Below are 22,975 nucleotides of genomic sequence, written 5' to 3' on the forward strand. Positions count from 1 at the left end.
GCCCATTTCAATGACTTCCTGACCTAGCGCACAGTAAGCCAGTCATTCTGAAGGTAAAAATGACTGCTATTTGAGGACTTCTTAAATAATAAATAATATCCAGATGTGATAATTCACAGATGCCTGGTCCCATTCTTCGAGAAGTCAGAAGAGCTCCACACACTGGTCAGATTTATCTCAATTTTACCACTGTGAGTGTTGTTAATTAGAAGAGTACTTACTGAACTAGAGATCAGAAACTCAGGTTCTAGTCCAATTCTCTTACTAATTGCTGGTTATTGCATGCCAGTGGTTTTCTCTCCTTGGATCTCATTTTTCCTAATTGTTCAATGAAGTCAGGAGAATGAGCATTAAATGCCATTCCATAAGCTAAGGTTCTCTACTCTTTTTCTAGTATGGATGTATCCTAGCTACTCTTTGCTCAACTCTAAACTCCAGTGAGCTCTTCCTAGTAAGAGATAGACAGGGATCTGTTAGAATAATTACCTATGACTGCTTAATCCTCAGAAAGAAAGTAGGAGTTATTAAAAGGAAAAACTATTTCCAAAGTTAATTACACTTCTTTTCTCTATCAAACAGAATGGCGCCTTCTCTATGATCCATCTGAAAAACATAATAATAAATATAAGCCATATAAATATATTTTAAGAGCACCTGGGGAAATACTCTTATTTCCATACATTAACTTTAGTATTTCAACAGGAAAATTATACTTTCACAATAAACAAAATCACATGTAATAAAGCCTTTCTGCTCAAAACAAACTTCTCATTGAGATAGAATATTTATGTTTTTTAAAGATTTTATTTATTTATTTTGAGAGAGAGAGAGAGAGTGTGAGCAGAGGCAGAGGTAGAAAGAGAATCTCAAGTCAGTGTGGAGCCCGATGTGGGGCTTGATCCCAGGAACCTGAGATCATGACCTGAGCTGAAATCAAGAGTCAGACACTTAACTGACCGAGCCACCCAGGTGCCCCTAGAATATTTATGTTTTGCATATATTTTCCAGAAATCATCAGAAACTTTAAGATTGATTTTATACCATGTAATCAGGTCAAAAAGCATTTTCCTGCTCTGTTTGGAATGTAAGAGAATGATCTAAAGAACCAGAAAGGAAGTAGATCATTTCTATTCCAAACAGTTGACCTCCGGTCAGAATGTGTGTGACCTGAAGTCAATTGGTTGCATTTAGTTATTTCGAAAATAGCCTATTAACAGTTGATTGACTGAATCCAACTGGTGGTTTGCAAATCACCTTGCTTTTAGACGCGATTCAACCTTCTTGCTCTTCTTTCACATGGTTTAACTGTACTCAAAAACAGGTGCTTATTATTCCTCTCCCCACTACAAAAGCTGTATAGACAGAAACATTTAGAGATGTGCTTGGCATGTAATAGGTGCTCAACAAATGACTGAACTACAAACCAGAGTTATCAGTTGGCCTAGTCCTTAAGGTCAGATAAATATCTATATCCAGTTGTGATGACTGCCTATTATATTCTTGAAGATTTTGAAGCTATTCACTATAGCCATTAAGCTAAGACAATTATAATTAAGTTAACTGCGCACTGCCAAACTTGGTTTCAAATTCTCAACTTCAGGAGGATCAATGAATTACAGAATTAAAAGGTGTCATGTAAGATAATTGGTTCTTGCAGGAAGACTTACCTCATTGCTTCCACAATTAACACAAAAATAGGTATAATGAAGACTAAGTATTTTTGTGAACTTAAGTCATTAACAATGGATTAGGAATAGAATCCAATTTCCTCCTCTATCCATGATATATTGGGCATCGCTATTATCCTTTCAGTAATGAGGAAAAGTATGTTATACTTTGTTTCCTTCCTTGGTAACATCCTGATGACTAAGTGGATATTTCAATAGAGGACCAAGGCAAAATTTTAAGCTAGGAACACATTTAAAGAATACTCCTTTCCTAAGAAATGGAGGCCTATTTATCTAGCACCAGAACCAGCCAAGACTAATACTGACCATACAGCTAGGACAGAGATTTAATATTCATTCCTTCCTCCCTCCCCACCATGATGTTAAAGTTCAAATTTGGAATCCAGTGGTTGCTTAGTCCCATGCTCCACATAATCAACCCACATTCCACAGTGTCCCTCTGCTACACTTTGCCTACTCCAATCAACTATCATAAGTGTTGATTAATTCTATGGCAGCTCTACACTACCCTATCCCTGTCCCCACGGGTTGGGAACTAAATAACCGGGATTTGTCCTCTCTATGCAGAGAGGTTAGCCTTAATTCAGTGGAAAATGACCCAGAGTTCTAATCCTAGATTTATGTACTAGCATCTAAGAAAAACTGTCCTTTCCTTGGCAGTGGTAGATGATGTTCTGAAGTGCTGTGAACCAGTAACTTACTGCCATGAGCTGTAATTGTCATTCAGTAGCTTTTAACACTCCAATGGGAATTCAAATTGAAATGCAAATATGAAAAGAATTTTAAAGGCAAAATCAGCTCTTTAAAAAAATACCATCATTTCTTCAAGAGAATTTTATGTTAATTTATTATTTTATTTCCTTAAATCTCTTTTACCCAAACTAAAAAAAGTTTGCTCTAGAAAAACACCCATTCCATGGGTGAAGTCTTTCACTCTAAAGTCCTGGTAAGTGACATTAAAACATGAAAAACAGGTGCATTCCCTAGATAAGTTTATTCAATTTCTGCATCATTCTTGCTTCCAATTATTCTAAAGACAGCAGGGCCAGAAAAATGATGAACTTTTCATTTTGAATGGCATTCAGTAACTGGCTTGATATTTCATAACGAAGCAAAGGTCTGAAAAATATATTCCAAAGAGGAAATGGCTAGCCAATGCTTTGTTTGGGTTGTATTTACTCTTCATAAATGTTTCTGGGAATGGCCATCTGATGGGAAAGGGAATCTTTAAAATAAGGGGGAAAGTAAGCTGCAATTAATAAGTATCTAAGCCCACAATTGTCAAATGCATCTGAGAGTAAGAATGTGTGTATTAAATATGTTAATTTTCTTATTCTGCAACCCAAGTCAGTGTGGTACAATGGAAAAATCAACTAGAAAGCAAAAAACTGGGTCCTTGTCTGGATTCTGCCACCCACTAGCTATATAGCCAAGAGCAAGTGGCTTAACTTCTTGATCTGTACATCTGTGCCATACTTACCCCACTGAACTATTGTGGGAACCCAATGAGATATGGAACCAAACATGAAAAGGCTTTGTGAACTGTGAACTGCTATAAAAATGAAGAGTTACACCTAAGACTTTTGCAAACTAAGTACTATGCACACAAGGACTTAGAAATCTCCTAAGATCTTTCTTCCTTACCAATGGTCAGAACCAAGTTGGAGATAAAGGGAGTCCTGAGACACTTCTTTAACTGTTTCCATTTTTGAGGTTCCATTCATATTAAAAGTTAAGAAGTGCCAAAATATATTTCTAAGAATTGAGGTGCCTTAAAAATTTGTAACACACATAATATACCTGTATGTATAATCTCTTGTGGAAAGCTTACATTTGAGGCCATTTGTGAATTTCAGACCTTGGCCAAGTTGTCTAGATCCCAGGTAGTAATAGGACCTGCCAATGAATTATTATATATAAGCATGCCTGGTGCTTTTATATTGATTACTTGCTCTGTGTACGGTTCAGAATAAGAGAAATAGAAATCAGACTGAAGTTTTCCCTTTTGCCACCAAACAAAAAGACCATGCACATATTCCAAGTTGATGGCAGGGACAAGAACTGTAGGGGGAACTGAAAAGAATGAGAACATTCAGAGTGTCTAAGCAAATATCAAACTACTGTCTTGTTTCCCTATGATTCTGAAAAAAAAAAAGAAAGAAAGAAAGAAAAGAAAAGAAAAGAAAAGAAAAAAAAAAGAAAAGTCGTCCTAGAAACCACCCAGAGGGAGCCCAACTCTCTCTGGAGAGGCAAAAAAAAAAAAAAAAAAATCACATTCAGAATTGTGATTCAGTCTCAGAATGGTGACACATTCACAGAAATAGAACTCAGCAACCAAACTCATTTCAAAAAGTAATTCTGAATTTTACTCAAATATTTCAAAAAGCATTAAAATGGCTACAATTCATAACCAGCCCCCAAACACCTTTAAAAGCTCCTGTCCTCTCCATTTCTCCTATGACCTTCAGCTTCTACAATCACTCTCGACTCTTCAAGAAACCATGGCCTTGGGGTGCCTGGGTGGTGCAGCTGGTTGAGCGTCTGACTCTTGGTTTCGGCTCAGGTCATGATCTCAGGGTTGTGAGATGGAGCCCTATGTTGGGCTCCATGCTTAGTGTGGAGTCCGCTTGAGTTTCTCTGTCCCTCTCCCTGTGCCCCTCCCTCCTCTAAAATGGATAAATAAATCTTTAAAAAAAAGAAACAATGGCCTCATGAGTTCTTCTAGTTTTTTCTTTCTCTTTGCCAAATCCATTTGCCACCTGTCTTTGGCTTGCAAGGTAAAATATATGACAAAGTCAAACTGGAATTTCAAATAAACAATAACTATTGATATATGTGTGCTCCTTGAAATATTTGAGACAAATGTATGCTAAAATATTATTTGCTGTTTATCTGAAATTCAGATTTAATTAGGTGTCCTGTATTTTTATTTGCTACACCTGACCACCCTGGTCTGTACCCCAGAATGGCCAGCAGTGCTATGCTTCCTCCACTGACCCCACTGTACCAACAAATGTCCAGAGAACATGGTGGCTCCATATCCCCTGGTTTGCTCTTGATCACAGTGGAGGCAAAAGCACAAAGCCTCTTGGGAGGCATAATTCCTCTCTCACTCTGTTTTTTATTTCCACCACAAAGAATCTTCACGGAAAATTTCTGGTGAATAAAATTCTCCACCTTATTCTATATCATTGGGGCTGAACTTAGAAGGGTTACAGCAAATCCCCCAAAGGGACCTGCAAGATAATGGAGGCCAAGGAAAAACTCAATCCAGTTTGTCCAAATATGAACACTATCTGGATAGTTGGTGATATGTAGGAATTATCATTACATTTTTAGGTATAATAATAGTCTTGTGATTATATTTTAGGAGAGGAATCCTTATCTTTTAGAGAGACATATTCAAGTATTTATGGATAAAATGGTTTGATGTCTAGGATTTGCCTTAAGATAACCCAGTAGAGAGGCGCCTGGGTGGCTCAGTTGGTTGAGCGTCCGACTCTTGGTTTCGGCTCAGGTCATGATCTCAGGGTCATGAGATTGAGCACTGCATTGGGCTCTATGCTGGGCGTGGAGCCTGCTTGGGATTCTCTCTCTCCCTCTGCCCCTCCACCCCCGACCCTGCTCATGCTCTCCTTCTTAAAAAAGGGGGGGGTGGGAATGCTGATTTCATGAGAGAGTTTTTCTTAAAAAAAAAAAAAAAAAAGATAATCCAGTAGAGTGGGAGAATGAGTATATGGGGATTTATTATATTATTTTCTTTACTTTAGCATATGCTTGAATTAGCATATGCTTTGTAAAATTAAGTCTGTTTATCACCTGTATGGGATCTTCCTTTGAAGAGGATGCTGGAAACAAATCTACATCATTCCACTGGAGAAAAGATGCTGCCTTAGGAAAACAGTGGCTGATCTGAAACTAATCAGGGCCCAAATCAGTACTTCCATTTGGTCATTCCAGTTGAACAGGACCCTAATTTTTTTAAAGATTTTATTTATTTATTTGACAGATAGAGACACAGCGAGAGAGGGAACACAAGCAAAGGGAGTGGGAGAGGGAGAAGCAGGCTTCCCGCCGAGCAGGGAGTCTGATGTGGGGCTCAATCCCAGAACCCTGGGATCATGACCTGAGCCAAAGGCAGAGGCTTAACGACTGAGCCACCCAGGCACCCCGAATAGGGCTCTAATTTATTTGAAATTTGAATCTTTGAAATAAACTCTGCAGTAGCCAGGCAGAGGCTTGTATAAAAAAATGCTCCCCCCCCCACCCACTCAGTGCTCACATATAGAAAGTAAGATTTGGATGAAATGCTTGGTGCATAGAACCTGTTAATGCCAGAGCCCCTGGATACCACTGCATTTCTCTCGAAGTGTCTGTGTAGTGCTGTGTAGAAACACTTTCTCATCAAACGTGGTATTGGGCTGGAATCCTAAATTACATCGCTGCCACCTTAGTTCTCTATTTTTAGGAAGGAAAATCTTTTTGCCATGATGAACACCCAAGGGGAAAAGCCAAATCCTGACAGCTGCAGAGACAGTTGTTGTCCAGAATAAAATATACCCAGAAATGTTACATGAGCTGCATACAGAAACCTCTCTCCTCAACTGCATAGGCAAACTTTATTTTATCTGGCTCTAGCCCTCTCTCCTCAATTTGCTTAACCACCACCCTGCTGCCCATACAGTTTTGGCAGTTTTTACAAAATGATAGAAGCACCAACTAAAGGAGGAAAAATTCATCAAACTGAGGTCCAGTGAACCAGGGTTTTTTTTTTTCCCATTAACTATGGAATTGTAAAAAAAATGCAAATAAACTCAAAATACTATTGTATAACGACATAGTGCTAGTAGGTGGAATTTGTTTTCACTCAATTCATTGACTATTTATTAATTGAATAGTATTTATTGAATAACACCTACATGCCAGGCACTGGTTCTGGAAATTTTTTGAAATGGGCCTTATATACATAATAAGAAGATAGTCAATGGTGACTTACAAATGACCAGGCATCTTCTACAGATTGTGTGAAAAGTAAGGTTCCTTGGATATTACCCCTTGAGTAGCTGAGTGTCACCTGACCGGGACGGACACGGAAGCCTTGTTAGCAGCCAGGTTAAGTTTGCCAGATTCTTAGCAAACCTGCCTTTGTTTATGGCTTCACAATGTCAAAACTGCTGTCTGAAAATTGAAATGTTGATATATTTGACTACTGGGTCCATCAACCAGATATTCTATCTGGAAGGCACACACCATGATGATGAGAGCAAAGGCCTTGGAGCTCGCCATCTGAGCTGGAATTCCTGTTCCACCAACTCAGTAGATGCTCGACCTCTGAAGCCGTTACTTAACCTTGATGAATCTCGGTACCTCCTCAGCACATGAGGGATAATAACACAGATGCCATGAGACTGTTGGGAGGGACTAAATGTTCTTACAAATGGTTTTTCTGCTTGGCATTCCTTTCTTTATCTCTTCTGTCTCTTACTAACAGCTATGTACTGCTTCACCAGTCTTGAACCAAATGCTTAGTAAAAATAAAAGGGGTGCCTGGGTGGCTCAGTTGGTTAGGCATCTGCCTTAAGCTCAGGTCATGATCCTGGGGTCCTGGGATCGAGCCCTGTGGTGGGCTCCCCGCTCACTGGGGAGTCTGCTTCTCCCTCTGCACCTCCCTCCACTCGTGCTCTCTCTTGCTCAAGTAAAAAAATAAATAACCTTTTAAAGAGTAAAAATAATGACTCTGAGCACTCAATTTGTCACCAGGAGAACCTCTTTCTCTCCACCACGGGGTCACTCCTACTGGCATATTCCCTTTCCTCATTTCTGCCACCAGAACTTGCTTTAGAAAGGCCTGCTGGACCTTTGGCCATGATGCCAAAGACTATAATTCAGTACTGAGAAATTTCAAAAACACTAGGCATCCGACTACCACCAAAATGTCAGCATTGCTACCACCACTGTGTTTTCCATGAGGCCAACCCCAGTTCTTCTAAGCACCATATAGAACAAGCAAATGTGCTGCCATAGATACACTGGTAAAAGCAAATCATCCTACATACCAATATTTCTCCTTATTTGTCACTGTGATGGTTTCACAACTACTCTTGCAGTAATTTTCCACGGATCGGAGAAGAAGAGTAGAAGAAGAAAGTCTCTCCCCTATAGTCACGGTCAGCTATGCTGTTTGACACCTTCAAATGGCCATTAATCCAAAAGAACACCTACAGTGCATGGGAGGCCAGGCCAGGAGCACTCTTCAGTTTCCCAACATACTGTAGTGTAAACATATTCTCCCTCAAAAGGGAACGTAGGCTCAAATGCTGAGCCTGGATCACCAGTCCATATTCCATATTCCCCCGTGATGAATTAGTCCTTAAGGGACTGCTGGTCTTTGTTCCTGCCCACTGATCTCAGCTGGGACCATCTCATCTCAAACATCAATGATGTCCTAATAACATTTAATCTCAAAAGGGAAAAATATTGGTGTCTCCATCCCTTCTTTTATTCTTTGACTGTGGTAAGATATATGTAAGACAAAATTTTACCATTTTAACCAGTTTAGTGGCATTCAGTACATTCACACTGTTGTGCAACTGTCACCACCATCCATCTCCACAATTTTTTCATCTTCCCAAACTGAACCTCTGTACCCATTAAATAACAACTCCCATCTCTCTCTACCCCTAGCCCCTGGTAACCACTATTCTACTTTCTCTCTCTGTAAATTTGACTATTCTACGTACTTCCTATAAGTGGAATCATACAACATTTGTCTTTTTGTGTCTGGCTTCTTTCACTTAGCAGTATGTCTTTAAGGTTAATTTTTGTTGTAGCATGTGTCAGAACTTCCTTCCTTTTTAAGGCTGAATAATATTCCATTGTATGGATATTTCATTTGTCCATTCATCCATCAATGGATATTTGGATTGCTTCTACTTTTTGGCCATTATAAATAATGATTCTACGAACATGGATGTACAAATATCTGCTTGAGTCCTTACTTGTAATTCTTTTGGGTATATACCCAGAAGTGGAATTGCTGGATTGTATGGTAATTCCATTTTTAATTGTTTGAGGTCCGTCCCTTTGCTAGGGGTTTTCTTGCTCCCAGTGTAAATTTGCCTATACATTCCCTAGCTCTTTCTCCTTTAGAACTTAGCTGAAGGGATACTTTCTGCAGAGTACTTCTCTTGCCATTCCCAGCCTTGTTATGTACTCCTCCTTTGTATGTTCCTGTAGAATGCTCAGAATGCCTCTATTTTATTACTTACCAATTGCGCTGCAGAAGTGCTTACTTTCCCGTCTTCTCCTCCATAATGAGCCCCACTATGAGCTCTGTCAGGGCAAAGATTTTCCCTGTTTAGCACTGAATTCTCAGCATCTCGCATCTCTCCCAGCACACAGTGGGTCCTCAGGAAAGGACAGGCCCTTCTCCACAACCCCAAACATTCATTTGGTTTGCTTTTATATCCGCCCCCTCGCAATGAATTTATTTGGTTGTTTTATCCAAGTATTTCCTGGAAGTGTTCCCTTTAAGAGATTTCTACAATATTAATATCTTTCCTACCCTCACATCCTTCCGAGAATGTCAAGAAACATTTTTGGACAATTTGTCCCAGTCTTTAAAGGCTATGTCTAGACTTTTCCAAAAACTGATCAATTTATGACTTACTTAGTCAAATGGCAAATTTAGTCATGTTAATACAATATATTTTGAGTTTCTAATATCAAAAATCATAATGCACTCGATTTTAATGAGATCCTAATTTTATCTCCTCTGCCTCTCGAGCTGTTGCCTCACGGGTACAAGGTTAGGCTTGTTTTATTGTGTAGTGAAAATGAAAGTTGACAGTTCTATCCATATTAATCACATTAATGAGAAATTTTGGAACAAGCAGTAACAAGGCAACCTACTCTCTACATCGTATTGGCATAATAGGCCCAAGGGGCCTTGCCTGTTCACTCTGTGTTTCCCCTGCAGTATATAATTAAGAAACCAGCATCAGAAGAAGAATGGGATGACTATGCATCATCCCTAAGTTAAAGTGCAAAATTCTAGGTGAGTTTCTTCATTAGGCAATTTTTTGGGGGAAAACAATGGTCATAATTTTTCAGTCAGCTCACTTTAATAGATACAGAGAGCTTCTCTCCGTGCAGCTCCAGAGGGAAATGTAAATGTGGATTTATTAGAGCCACGAAGCCCCTCCATTGAAGCAGGAGTCACACAGACACTGGAGTCAGAGGACTTGTGAGCAGACAGGAATGAGAAACCACAGGGTAGGGCACAGAGCTTCTCTAACTTTCCTAGTCAAGTTCCCCCACAGAGGGGCAGACTTTAATATATTGCTTTTAGATTGCATATTTTATCTTCTAAATGCATGCAAATGCATTCTAATCAATATGTTTATATTTGTTTTAAATTTAAAAAAAGTTTCTTTCTTCCAAATCTTCATGTATAATTGGGAATAATAATGCTTTGAGACTACTAATAATAGCTAATTTTTAATAAGTGTTTACTATGTGCCAGGCATTATTTTAAACACTTTACCTGGACTAACTCATACATAAAACAACCCATTTTACAGATGTATGAATTAAGACAAGTTAAGCAAGTTGCCTGAGGTCACGAAAGTCAGGGACGGTGGAGGTGGGTTGATGTACCACCTCCACCATTTCTCTTTTCATGATTTCATGTATCTTCAAGGCATAGGTATTCCAGCTGGAGACACATTGTGTAACAGAAAGAGAAGTGTACTAAGTAAAAGTCAGCAAGCTGAATGTCACTACTGCCTTTCTCTAAGATCCTTTTGAGTATTAATTTCCACTTCTGAAAATGAAGGCTTTTCCAGCTTTAACCTGTTTTATCACTTCAAAGCTTCTAAATTACTTACTGATGATGGGAACTAGAAATGAATGAAGTCTATACTTATGGTCTCACCATTATTCCTTCTAATCTTCAATGAAGATACCTGATGGCTTTCAGTGCTCTTATAATAATAATCAAATTAAGATCTTTTCTTAAACATGACTCATGGTGGTCAGTAAACATTTTCTATAAAGATAGTAAAAATTTTAGACTTTTTGTCTGTCATGACCCAATTCTGCCATTATAGACAAAGGCAGCCAAAATGATATATAAAGGACTGGGCATGGCTGTGATCCAATAAATCTTTATAAAATGTGTTACACCGGGTTTAACCCAAGTGGGCTGTAACTTGTAGATCCCTGCTATAGACCAAGAATTATGCAGAACTGGGCCTTGTTCTCAGCCAGTTTATATAAATCAAGTCATTGTGATATCCCATATGTTGTCAAGCATAGTGTTAAACAGTAGACTTGCTATGATGATTTATTTTAAAATATTTTGGTATAAACAGGTTGATGCAGACAACTATGTAAGGTAGCATTAAATCTATAACTAGGGGTGGTTAGCTACCAGTAAAGTTTCCTGATCAGGAATCCACACTCCAGGACTGCTTAGTGAGCTGTTACTATTTGAAAGACCTTAAATCAGGCCTCTACACTCCAAAGTTGGCTAGAGTAAGTGCTTTCAATAGTGTTATCTAAATCTATACCAGAGACTGTTAATTGGCATAAAAGGTATTAGAAACATATCATTGACAAAATGAATGTTGTTCAAAATATATGATTGTACAAGTTCACTTATCCTTGAACAAAGTCCAATAACCAATGAAGAGTAACATCCTGAGTCCTGAAGCAACTCCACTTGGCCCAGAGTCCCGCTACAAAAGGAGGACTAAGTGTTGGCTGATGCGCATGATCTGACTAGATGTTGGCTGTTCCCTGATGTCAAAATATCATTGTCCTGGCCTTGAGAAACCCATTTAGATAAGGCATTTAATAGAGTGTCTGAGGGTTCAGTCAGAAGAGAGAATTGACACTAGTAATTTGAATGTGGAAAATTATATGAAGTATTATCAATTAGGTAAATGGCAGTTAACTATTAAAGGGGGAAAAGAGAATTCCAAGGTGTACAGAGGTAGCAAATGCTGAGGGAAACGTGAATGAGAAAGGAACTTGGACCCTTAGAGGCAGAGCCCCTGCAAGGCTGAGTTTCAGATTTCTGGGGAGCAGCGGTGGCTGTCACAAAGTTGTGGTGCACTTCTGTGATAATGAGGAAACTTTGGGGGTGGAGCTCTTGCTGGGAACTGTGAGAGCTGCAGCCACTGTGGTGACAAACTTGCCAGAGGGTGCCTGCCTCTGATGTACAAGAGTGCCCTGCTGCTCTGGAGGTGAGGAAGTTTGCCAGACTGTGTGCACTGTTGAACTATGAAGGTTGAGGGGCCTCTCCATGAACTGAAGTGCTTGCTGCCATGAGGTAAACAGCACACTGGAAGAAGAGTCGCTTCTGGCCCCCGCCTTGCAGTCTCCATCACTGTACTCTGTTGGTAGAGCTTAACGGGGCGGTGGTGGGGGGGGTGGCAGGCAAAGGAGAACTGTAGTCAGCAGGGTCAAACTCCAGTGTCTCAAAGTAGGCAAAGAAAGATAGGTTTGGCGCTGAGAAGTAATACATTACTAACTGGCATAGTGCCCAAGGACACAGTGGGATTTCACCAAATCCTCAGAACAGGTGGCAGGACTAATTAGGCCTTACTAATTTATGCTTGTATGTACCTGAGGCTTGCTTTCTTTGTAATTTACCGCCAGGTAGGAGGGTCATAGAGCCAACAATATTTTCCAAAACAACCTGACAATTGTTGAACTACCAAATTGCTTACATCAGTTTTTAACACCTTGGCTCAGATCTCAGCAATTGCCTACAACTTGCATGAATTTGGGCAGGATACTTAACCCCTCTGAACCTCAATGTTCACATGTGTGTAGTGAAGATTAAAATTAGTTCCCATCATAAAAGTCTAATGTGAAAATTAAATGATTTAAGTTCCTGGTATATAGTAAGCACTCAATGAATGGTAGCTGTCATTACTAAATAAACATATTCTTATTGAGTTCAAACTATGCTCAAGGCATTGATTCTAAAATCTATTTGGAAGGGCAAAGGTACTAGAATAGCTAAAACAGTATTGAAAAAAATAAAGTTGGAGGCATTACGTGCCCGATTACAAGACATACTGAGAAGTTACAATGATTAAGATAGTGGTATTGGTGAAAGAATAGATAGAAATCAAGGGAAGAGAATAGAGTCCAGTAATAGGCGCACACAGATGTATTCATGTAATTTTTGACAAAAGGTGCAAAGCCAACTCAGTGGAGAAAGGACAGTCTTTTCAACAAATGGTGTTGGAACAAGTGGACAGCCATAAGTAAGTTAAGTAAATACGGGAGTAAATAAATTAATTAATAAACAAATAAATAAATAAAATATAGACACAGACTTTACATCTTAGATAAAAATTGAGTCAAAATGCATTTTAGAGTTAAATGTAAAACATAAAAATATAAAACTTGTAAATGAAAACAGAAAATCTGTGTGATTTTGGTAATGACATTTTAGATAGAACACCAAAAAGTATAATCCATTAAAAACTAGATTTTCTTCAAAATTAAAAATTTCAACCTAAATTTAAAAATCAAAAAGAAAGAGTTTTTTGCTCTCCAGGGACACAAGACTGGTTCAGTAATTAAAATCAGGGGTGCCTGGCTGGCTCAGTTGGTAGAGCATGCAACTCTTGATCTTGGGGTTTTAAGTTTGAGCCCCACATTGGGTGTAAAGATTACTTAAAAATAAAATCTTAAAAAATCAATCAATGTAATTTATCATATTAATAGGCTAAAGAAAAAAACTGCATGACCATGTTAATTGTAGCAAAAAAAAAATCATTTGATAAAAATCAAAATCCATTATTTAAAAAAGCATTTAGAAAAATAGCAATAGAGGGCAATTTTCTCAATTTCATAAAGAGAATATAGAAAAGCTTAAAGCTAACTTTATATTTAGAGATGACAGACTAAAAATACCCCCCTCTAAAACCCTCTTACACTGTTGGTGGGAATGCAAACTGGTGCAGCCACTCTGGAAAACAGTATGGAGGTTCCTCAAAAGTTAAGAATAGAACTACCCTACAATCCGGCAGTTACACTACTAGGTATTTACCCAAAAATACTAATTCTAAGGAATACATGCACCCCAATGTTTATAGCAGCATTACCTACAATAGACAGATTATGGAAAGAGCTCAAAAGGCCATCAACTCATGAATGGACAAAGAAAATACAATGGAATATTACTCAGCCATAAAAAAGAATAAAATCTTGCCATTTGCAAGGACGTGGATGGTGCTAGAGAGTATTATGCTAAGTAAAATAAGTTAGAGAAAGACAAACACCATAGGATTTCACTCATATGTGGAATTTAAGAAACAAAACAAATGAACATGGGGGTTCAGAAGAGATGAAAACCAAGAAACAGACTCTCAACTATAGAGAACAAACTGATGGTTACCAGAGGGGAGTTGGGTGGGAGAATGGGTTAAATAGGTGATAGGTAAAAAGGAGGGCACTTATGATGAGCACCAGCTGTTGTATGTAAGTGTTGAATCACTAAATTCTACACCTGAAACAAATATTACACTGTATGTTAACTAACTGGAATTTAAATAAAAACTTGAGGGGAAAAAAAATACCCCCTTTCCCCACCAAGTCAGGAATAAGGCAAGACGTCCACTCTCACCACTCAGTCAACACAGTGCAAGAATTGCTGTCAGTGCAATTACGGCAAACAAAGGAAAGAAAAGGCATACAGATCTGAAAGGAAGAAAGGAAACTGATCCATTTTCAGATGATATGGTTGTCTGCATAGAAAATTCCAAGTCTACAAAAAAAAATCCTGGAACTAATATGTGATTTCTTTTTTTTTTTTTTTAAAGATTTTACTTATTTGACAGAGAGACACACAGGAAGAGAGGGAGCACAAGCAGGGGGAGTGGGACAGGAGGGAAGCAGGCTCCCCGCCGAGCAGGGAGCCTGATGTGGGGCTCGATCCTAGGGCCCTGGGACCACGACCCGAGCCAAAGGCAGATACCTAATGACTGAGCCATCCAGGTGCCCCACTAATATGTGATTTCAGCAAGATCACAGAATATAAGATAAACATACAAAAATCAATTGTATATATACCAGCATTGACAACATGGATAATGAAATAAAAAAATAATATCATTTACAATTGGCAAAAAATACTTATGTGCAAATATAATAACACAAAACATGCTAAAAACTATAAAGCATTGGTGAAAGAAATCAAAGGTCTAAATATCTGGAGACATATCATGTTCGTGGATTGTAAGATTCAATATGCTAAAAATGTCAATTCTTTTTTTTAAAGCATCTTTTTTTCTTTAAGATTTTATTTATTTATTTATTTATTTGACCCAAAGAGAGAGCACAAGTAGGCAGAGTGGTAGGCAGAGGGAGAAGGAGAAGCAGACTTCCCACTGAGCAAGGAACCTGATGTGGAACTCGATCCCAGGACCCCGGGATCATGATCCGAGCCGAAGGCAGACACTTAACCGACTGAGCCACCCAGGTATCCCTAAAAATGTCAATTCTTCCCAAAGTGATATACATGTTCAATGTAATTCCTATCAAAATCCAAGTAAGACTTCCTGTAGATATAGAAAAGAGTCTTCTAAAATGTATATGAAAAGACAAAAGAATTATAATATCTAGGACAATTTTGAAAAAGAATAAAGGGGGAAGAAACAGTTTATATAATTTCATGACATTATATGGTTAGAGTAATTGAGACTGTGGTATTACAGGGTAACAGACATATAAATCAACAGGATAGAATAGAGAACCTACAAATAGATAGACACAAATATGCTCAACTGATTTTTTTTTTTGAGAGAGAGAAAGAGCACACACATGCATGCAAGCTGAGGGGGTGGGCAGGAAGGGCAGAGGGAGAGGGAGAGAGAGAATCTAAAGCAGGCTCCATGCTCAGTGTGGAGCCTGACGTGGGACTTGATCTCACAACTCTGAGATCATTACCAGAGCTGAAATCAAGAGTCACATACTTAACTGACTGAGTCACCCAAGCACCACTGCTCAACTGATTTCTGAGAACAGTGCAATAGCAATTCAATGGAGGAATGATAGGCTTTTCTAAAACTTGTGCTGGAGCAACTGGAAAAGAAAAAGAACCTTGACCTAGGCTCACACTTTATAAAAAATTAACTTTATACCATGGACTTAAATATAAAACATAAAAATATTAAATTTAAAAAAAATCAGAGAATATCTTCAGGATCTAGGGCTAGGAAAACATTTCTTAAATTTGACACCAAAAGTACAATCCATAAGAGAAAAATTTGATAAACTGGACCTCATCAAAATAAGATTTTTGCTCTATGAGAGACCCTGTTAAGAAAATGAGAAGACAAGCTGCAGACTGGGAGAAAAAACATGCACACCACATATCCTATAAAGGACTGATATCTAGAATATATAAAGAAATTTCAAACTCAACAGTTGAAAAAAGCCAACAACAACAAACCAAAGAACCCAATTGGAAAATGGGCAAAAGACAAGAACAGATATTTTACTGAAGAGGATATACAGGTGGCAAATAAGCATATGAAAAGATGCTCAGCATTATTAGACATTAAGGAAATGCAAATTTGCTATTACTACATACCTTTCTGAATGGCTAAAGTAAAAAATAGTGACAACACCAAATGCTTGTGAAGATACAGAGAAACTGGATCACACACATTTCTGGTGGGAATGTAACATGGTATAGCTACAATAGAAAACAGTCTGGCAATTTCTTTTCTTTTCTTTCTTTCTTTCTTTTTTTTCTTTTAGCCAGAGAGAGGCAGTGGGCAGAGGGAGAGAGAAAATCCCAAGCAGTCTCCACGCCCAGCGTGGAGCCTGATGTGGGGCTCGACCTAACAACTCTGAGATCATGACCTGAGCCAAAATCAAGAGCTGGCTGCTTAACCGATTGAAACACCCTGGTGCCCCAAACAGTTTTTTAAACCCCTAAAATGGCATCACCACATGACCTAGCAAATGCACTCTTAGGCATTTATCCCAGAGAAAATAAAACTTATGTTCACACATAAACCTGCACATAAAAGTTTGTAACAGCTTTCTTTATATTGGAACCCAGATGTCCTGGAGTGGGTGAACTGTTAAACTGTGGCAATCCACACCATGGAATATTACTCAACAATAAAAATGAATGGACTACTGATACACACAATAACCTGAATGACTCTCCAGACAATTATGCTTTGGGACAAAAAGCCAATCCCCAAAACTTACATATTACATGATCCCATTTATATAACATTCTTGAAATAACAAAAGTATAGAAATGGAAAACAAATTAGTGGCTGCCAGATGTGGGGTCTGGGGGGAAGTGGGTTTGGCTATAAAAGGGCAACATGGGGGATCCTTGTGATGGTTAGAATATTCTTTATCTTGACTCTATCCATATCAATATCCTGGTTGTGATATTGTACTACAGTTTTGTAAGGTGTTGCCATTGGAGGAATCTGGGTAAAGGATACATGAGATCTCTATTATTTCTTACAACTGCATGTAAATCTACAATGATCTCAAAATAAAAAGTCCAAGTTAAAAAAATCTGTTCCCCTATGAAAGAATTGTTAAGAGAATGAAAAGATAAGTCACATACTGGAAGGAAATTACATATCAAATAAAGGACCTGTATCCAGAATATATAAAAAACAACATTAAAACTGAACAAGAAACTGACACAATGAAAATGTGTTAAGAGATAATTCACTGAAGAAGATATATAAATGGAAAATAAACATATGAAAATATGCTGAAAATCTTTAGCCATTGGAGAAACACAAATTAAACCGCGATGAGAGATCCATACATATCTATTAAAATGGCCAAAATAAAAGAACCTGCTAATATGAAACATTCCTGAGAATGCTGAGTAAGAGGAATGCTCATTTATTGCTGTTGGGAATGGAAAAATGGTATATCTACTCTGGAAAACAATTTGGCAGTTTCGTAATAGAGTTAAATATGCACTTACCAGATGACCAGGCAGTCCTACTCCTAGACGTTTACCCAAGCGAACTGAAAACTTATGTTCACACAAAGATATGTATGCAAATGTGTACAGCAGCTTTATTTGCTATTGCCAAAAAATGGAGATAACCAAGATGTCCTTCAAACAGTGAGTGGATACACAAACTGTGGCACATTCATAACATACAATAGAATATGATTCAGCAATTTGAAAAGAACGAACTATTGATTCACACAACATGGATACATTTTAAATGCATTTTGTTAAGGGAAAGAGATTAGACTAAACTGACGTTCCAGTAAAGGCCAATATATAGGGAAAAAAATAAATCAGGGTTGCCGGAGGTTCTGAGAGGAGAGTGGGATTGAGTACAAAGCTGCCTCATAAAGTGATGAACTTCAATGTATGAATTTTTTTAAATAAAAAAATAACCTGGATGTCAGGGATCCCAGGATTGAATGCAAACTGACGAATGAGTTTAATACAAAATGTATGATACAACTTGCTGAAAGGGGTGGGGAATATATGGAACTGACAGGATATTTTAAGGACAAAGGCAAAAGGAGCTATACATACATATCCTACTCTGGTTTATATTTTTTCTCACCCTGTATAGGTTAGCAATCCTGAAACTTCTTTATAAACATATTGTGCATACTAGGAAACAGATTTCTCACCACTGGAGAACGAGGTTACAGATAAGCAAGGGAACAAGGACAGAATGAACCCTTCAGTGATGAACTGTAGTTGGAGATATCAACATGAGTTACATTTATTTTAAAATGTGTTCAGGGTTTCTCCATCTCAGCATTATTGACATTTTGGGTCAGATAATTCTTTGTTGTGGGGAGCTGTCCTGTGTGTTGTAGAATGGTTAGCAGCATCTCTGCCCTCTACCCACTAGATGCCAGTAGCATCCCCCCAGTTGTGACAAAGAAAAATGTCTAACGGAACTGCCAAATGTCCCTTGGGAGAATTGTAAAAACACCCCCAGTTGAGAACCATTGAGACAGATAGATAGAGAAATAAATGTAGATGTTTGTATATACATGAGTTAGTATACAAACATATATTTCCAATACCTGTCCACTGAGAGAGCAGGGAAGCAATGGCAGCCCAGCAGCAACAAGTACAACAAGCCTATGCCTTGGTTTCCAAATACCGTTCCTACATGAAAGGAATCAAGGTTCCCAGGAGAAATGCCTGAATCTAGGACTGGAACAACAAACATAGATGAGCATGGGACATCTGTCAGTGTCAGAAAGTAAGATGTGCTTTAAAAATAAAAAAAGATAAGGCATGGGGCGCCTGGGTGGCTCAGTTGGTTGAGCGACTGCCTTCGGCTCAGGTCATGATCCTGGAGTCCCGGGATCGAGTCCCGCATCGGGCTCCCTGCTCGGCGGGGGGTCTGCTTCTCCCTCTGACCCTCTTCCCTCTTGTGCTGTCTCTCATTCTCTCTCTCTCAAATAAATAAATAAAATCTTTAAAAAAAAAAAAAGATAAGGCATGTTAAAAGGACACAGGTGCCCATCTGAAAGTGCCCAATGATCAAAGCTTGATCAATTTGAGCAACAACAATAAATAATAGTATTGTATTATAGCCCAAATAATAAAATAAATGTTAATGAGTCCATATGGATATAAATAAATGATTGAATAAATAAATAAATGGGAGGAAAGGGACATACTTTTCATAAAGAGAAATTCCAATAAATATAGAAGGAATGATGGAAATAGAAAACCATTATTAGAACACTATAGTAATAATTGCTATAAGCATGATCCACAAGTGAATGTGAAAATTAGTGGGGGGGGAACAGTATATTTGCTCAGTTCAAAGTATATTGCCCCAAATTCACTAATTACTGTGATGGCTTTAACATATGTACACAAATTCTTTGATAATCTTCCTTCCAGGAGCTGGAGCTTAATTCCTTTCCCTTGAGTGTGGGCTGAACTTCAGTGACTCGTTCCCAATGAATAGAGTATGGAAAAGGAAACATAGTAAATTTACAATAAAGAAGACAAGTAGACACTATCTTAACCAAATGATTAATGCTAACATCACCAGTAATAAGGCAAGTTTATATCATGTGTCCTTGATATGATGCAATGAGAAGGACATATCACCTCTGTGGTATTCTTTCTAAAAATCCATAACCTAGATGTAATCATTAGAAAATACCAGCCAAATCCAAATTGAGATATGCACCAAACTTTCTCACAACTACTCTTCAGAAGTGTCAAGGTCATGAAAGACAAGAAAGACTGAGAATCTGTTACAGATTGTAGGATATTAAGGAGACAGGATGGCTAGATGCAATGCGCGATGCTGGACTGCATCCTGAAACAGAAAGAAGGCCATTAGTGGAAAAGCTGGCAAAATCCAAATGAAGTCTGTAATTTAGTTAATAGAATTGTATCAATGTTCGTTTCTTTGTTTACACACACACACACACACACACACACACACAAAATGGTTACATAAGATGTTCACATTAGAGGAAGCTGAGGAAAAGGTTTAAAGAAACATTAATATATTTAAAACTTTTCTGTAAATCCAAAATTATCTCAAAATTTTTCTAAAATTCTACGGAAGATAGAACAGGCAAGATAGAACTAAATATGGTTGAATAAGGAAGTCGATAGAAATAACAAAAAGTTAAGGTCATGTCAACATTCAATAAAAATAAAGATGACTATTAGCAGTCTATTCACACTTCAACAACTTGAGATGAAGAATAAATTGTTGAATTGTTAAAACGTGTCAAAGTCTTGACAGTAATATGCATCATCTCTGGAAATAATCAAGCATGTACATGTTCTTATTTTTAGGATTAATTTGAGTTCAAATTATATCCATAGAAACTGCATGTTTTTGGCCAAAATGAATACTTCTGATTATTTTTTTCAAAAAAGAATGATACCTAAAAATTCACATTTCAGCATTTGACTGAATTAATCTAAATAGTAGATAATGGCATAAGTGACCAAGTTCGCTAAGAATAAGTTCCAAATTTAGAGTGAATACACATCGGAGAGCTTCCCACGATTGAAAAAAAATTCTCAGTTGATCTGAGATCTATGTAAATCAGTAGGCAATTTGCAATAATTTTTTCCTAATGGATCCATTGTAAAAGGTGATTTTCATTGAACACCTGTTATTCCTTACCCATATCCCTTCACACACATATACACATCCCCACATACCCCACCATATGATTCTCCATTGACTGCAGCATTATTCACAAAACGGATGGTGGCTCAGCCTCATGTCATCATTCATCCATGATATACAGGACAAAAAGAAATGCATTGTGATCCTTGAATGGAAAAAATTATAAATCATGAGAGAAGGACAACTGAAAATTCTAAAGATGGGACTGTTGCCTGGGTAAAGGAGAAGGAAACCAAACATGTAAATCACCAAGAAGTAATAACTGAAGTTGACACATTGCACAGAATAATATACTTGAAATATCCTTGCTCCATAATCTGATAATAGCCTTATACTTTCATCATCAGGATCTCCATAGTTATGGACGTAGAATTGCACTTGCGATCACTATGAAGCCCGATTTTACTCCCACCCATCCCTACCATGCCATGTACAGTCCAGTCCAATGAAACTCCTTACCACCTCCCAAACATTCCAGGGTCTCTCACAGCTCTTTGTTTTTACACATTCTAGTCCCTCCACTTAACACACCCACCCCTCCTACCTGTCTAACATTCTTAAAGAAACTAGTTATTCCTTTATCTTCATTAACATTTTCCATACTTCATTGTGATCATCCATTTAACTGATTGTCTCACATACTAGAGTGTGAGCTAGCTCACTGATGGCAGCAACACTGTGTCTTGATCACCTTTTATCCTCAGCACCTAGGACAACCTTGGCACACAGCAGGCTTTGACAGAAATTTTTTCTAATAGTTGAACCATTGCCAAAAGAGAGAGATGGTCAGTTGTGCCCTTCAGGTTCCAGTACAATAGAAAGTTCTACTATGGAAATAGGGAATTTTGAATAGTCATAGGTTGCATATGAAAGAGTTGTAATCCGAATAAAGCCACGAGTATATTTTCCTACTATGAAATGAGGTGGCTACAAATTACCAAAATGTAATGCGCCATTTATTCATCCATTCAACATCTAGTTATAGATAACTGCTACGGGCCAAGCATTGTTTGGGGCACTTGAATTATATTAGTTAGGCAAACATGAAACCCTGCCCTCTTGGAGACGACACTCTATTTGGGAGAGTCTAATGAACAGAAAAAACATACTAAGTAAATTGTTTTACATATTAGAATGTATGGATAAAGGAAAAAGTAACGAACGGCAAAAAACCCCAACACTCTCAGTTAGATATATTATGGGGAAACCCGTAGAACTTTAATGACAAAGAGAAAAGTATAAAATGTCTAGAGGGAGAAAGTAAGATAATCTACAAAGGAATATGAATCACATTGACATCAGACTTAATAAGTGTATGCAAGAAAACAATGAAGTAATATTTTTAAAAATCAAAGAGAAAGAATTTTGAAGCTAGGATTTTATTTCCAACCCAACTGTCATTTATTTTTTAAAGATTTTATCTACTTATTTGTCAGAGACAGCACAAGCAGGGGGAGCGGCAGAGGGAGAGGGAGAAGCAGGCTCCCCACTGAGCAAGGAGCCCGATGCAGAACTCCATCCCAGGACCCTGGGATCATGAACTGAGCCGAAAGCAGACACTCGACCAACTGAGCCACCCAGGTGTCCCTCAACTGTCATTTAAATGTGAGGTGGAAATAAAGATTCTCAGGCCTGGATAGCTTCATAAAAGATACTGACTGCACAGTGACCCTCTTTGAAAGCACCCTTGGAGGATACACTCTAGAATAATGAAAAAATATCAATCTAAGTGGCAACAAAGAGAATCTAAAAGTAATGCTGAGTAATTAACTTAGTGAAGTTCATAACTTAAAAAAGCAATTACAGGAAGCAAGATGGCGGAGGAGTAGGAGACCTGGATTTCGTCTCCTCTCAGGAATTCAGCTGGATAGGGATCAAACCATTCTGAACACCTACAAACTCAACAGGAGATCGAAGAAAGGAATAGCAACAACTCTCTGAACAAAAAAGCGACCACTTTCTGGAAGGTAGGACGTGAGGAGAAGTGAATCCGAGGCGATATTCGGGAGGATAGACGGCAGGGGAGGGGCCTCCGTCGGCCGCTTCTGGCAAGTGATAGAGCCGCGGAGCACAAAATCAGAACTTTTAAAAGTCTGCTCCGCTGAGCGACGT

General features: G+C 38.2%; 1 protein-coding gene across 2 annotated transcripts in view; it reads right to left on the bottom strand.

Moving 5' to 3' along the window:
• Positions 1-17,733, bottom strand: part of LOC102728655 (putative MAGE domain-containing protein MAGEA13P) — a 235,361-nt gene extending 217,628 nt beyond the window's left edge. Inside the window, exon 1 of one of the 2 annotated variants that reach the window (XM_081809403.1) lies at positions 17,689-17,733. The gene's annotated coding sequence lies outside the window, so the exon portion shown is untranslated. The remainder of the gene's footprint in view (positions 1-17,688) is intronic. The other variant, XM_081809402.1, reaches the window with a different exon arrangement.
• Positions 17,734-22,975: the final 5,242 nt, after the last annotated feature.

This window comes from Leptonychotes weddellii, chromosome X, assembly GCF_054177405.1.
Source record: "Leptonychotes weddellii isolate Sample4059 chromosome X, ASM5417740v2, whole genome shotgun sequence".
Lineage (NCBI taxonomy): Eukaryota > Metazoa > Chordata > Mammalia > Carnivora > Phocidae > Leptonychotes > Leptonychotes weddellii.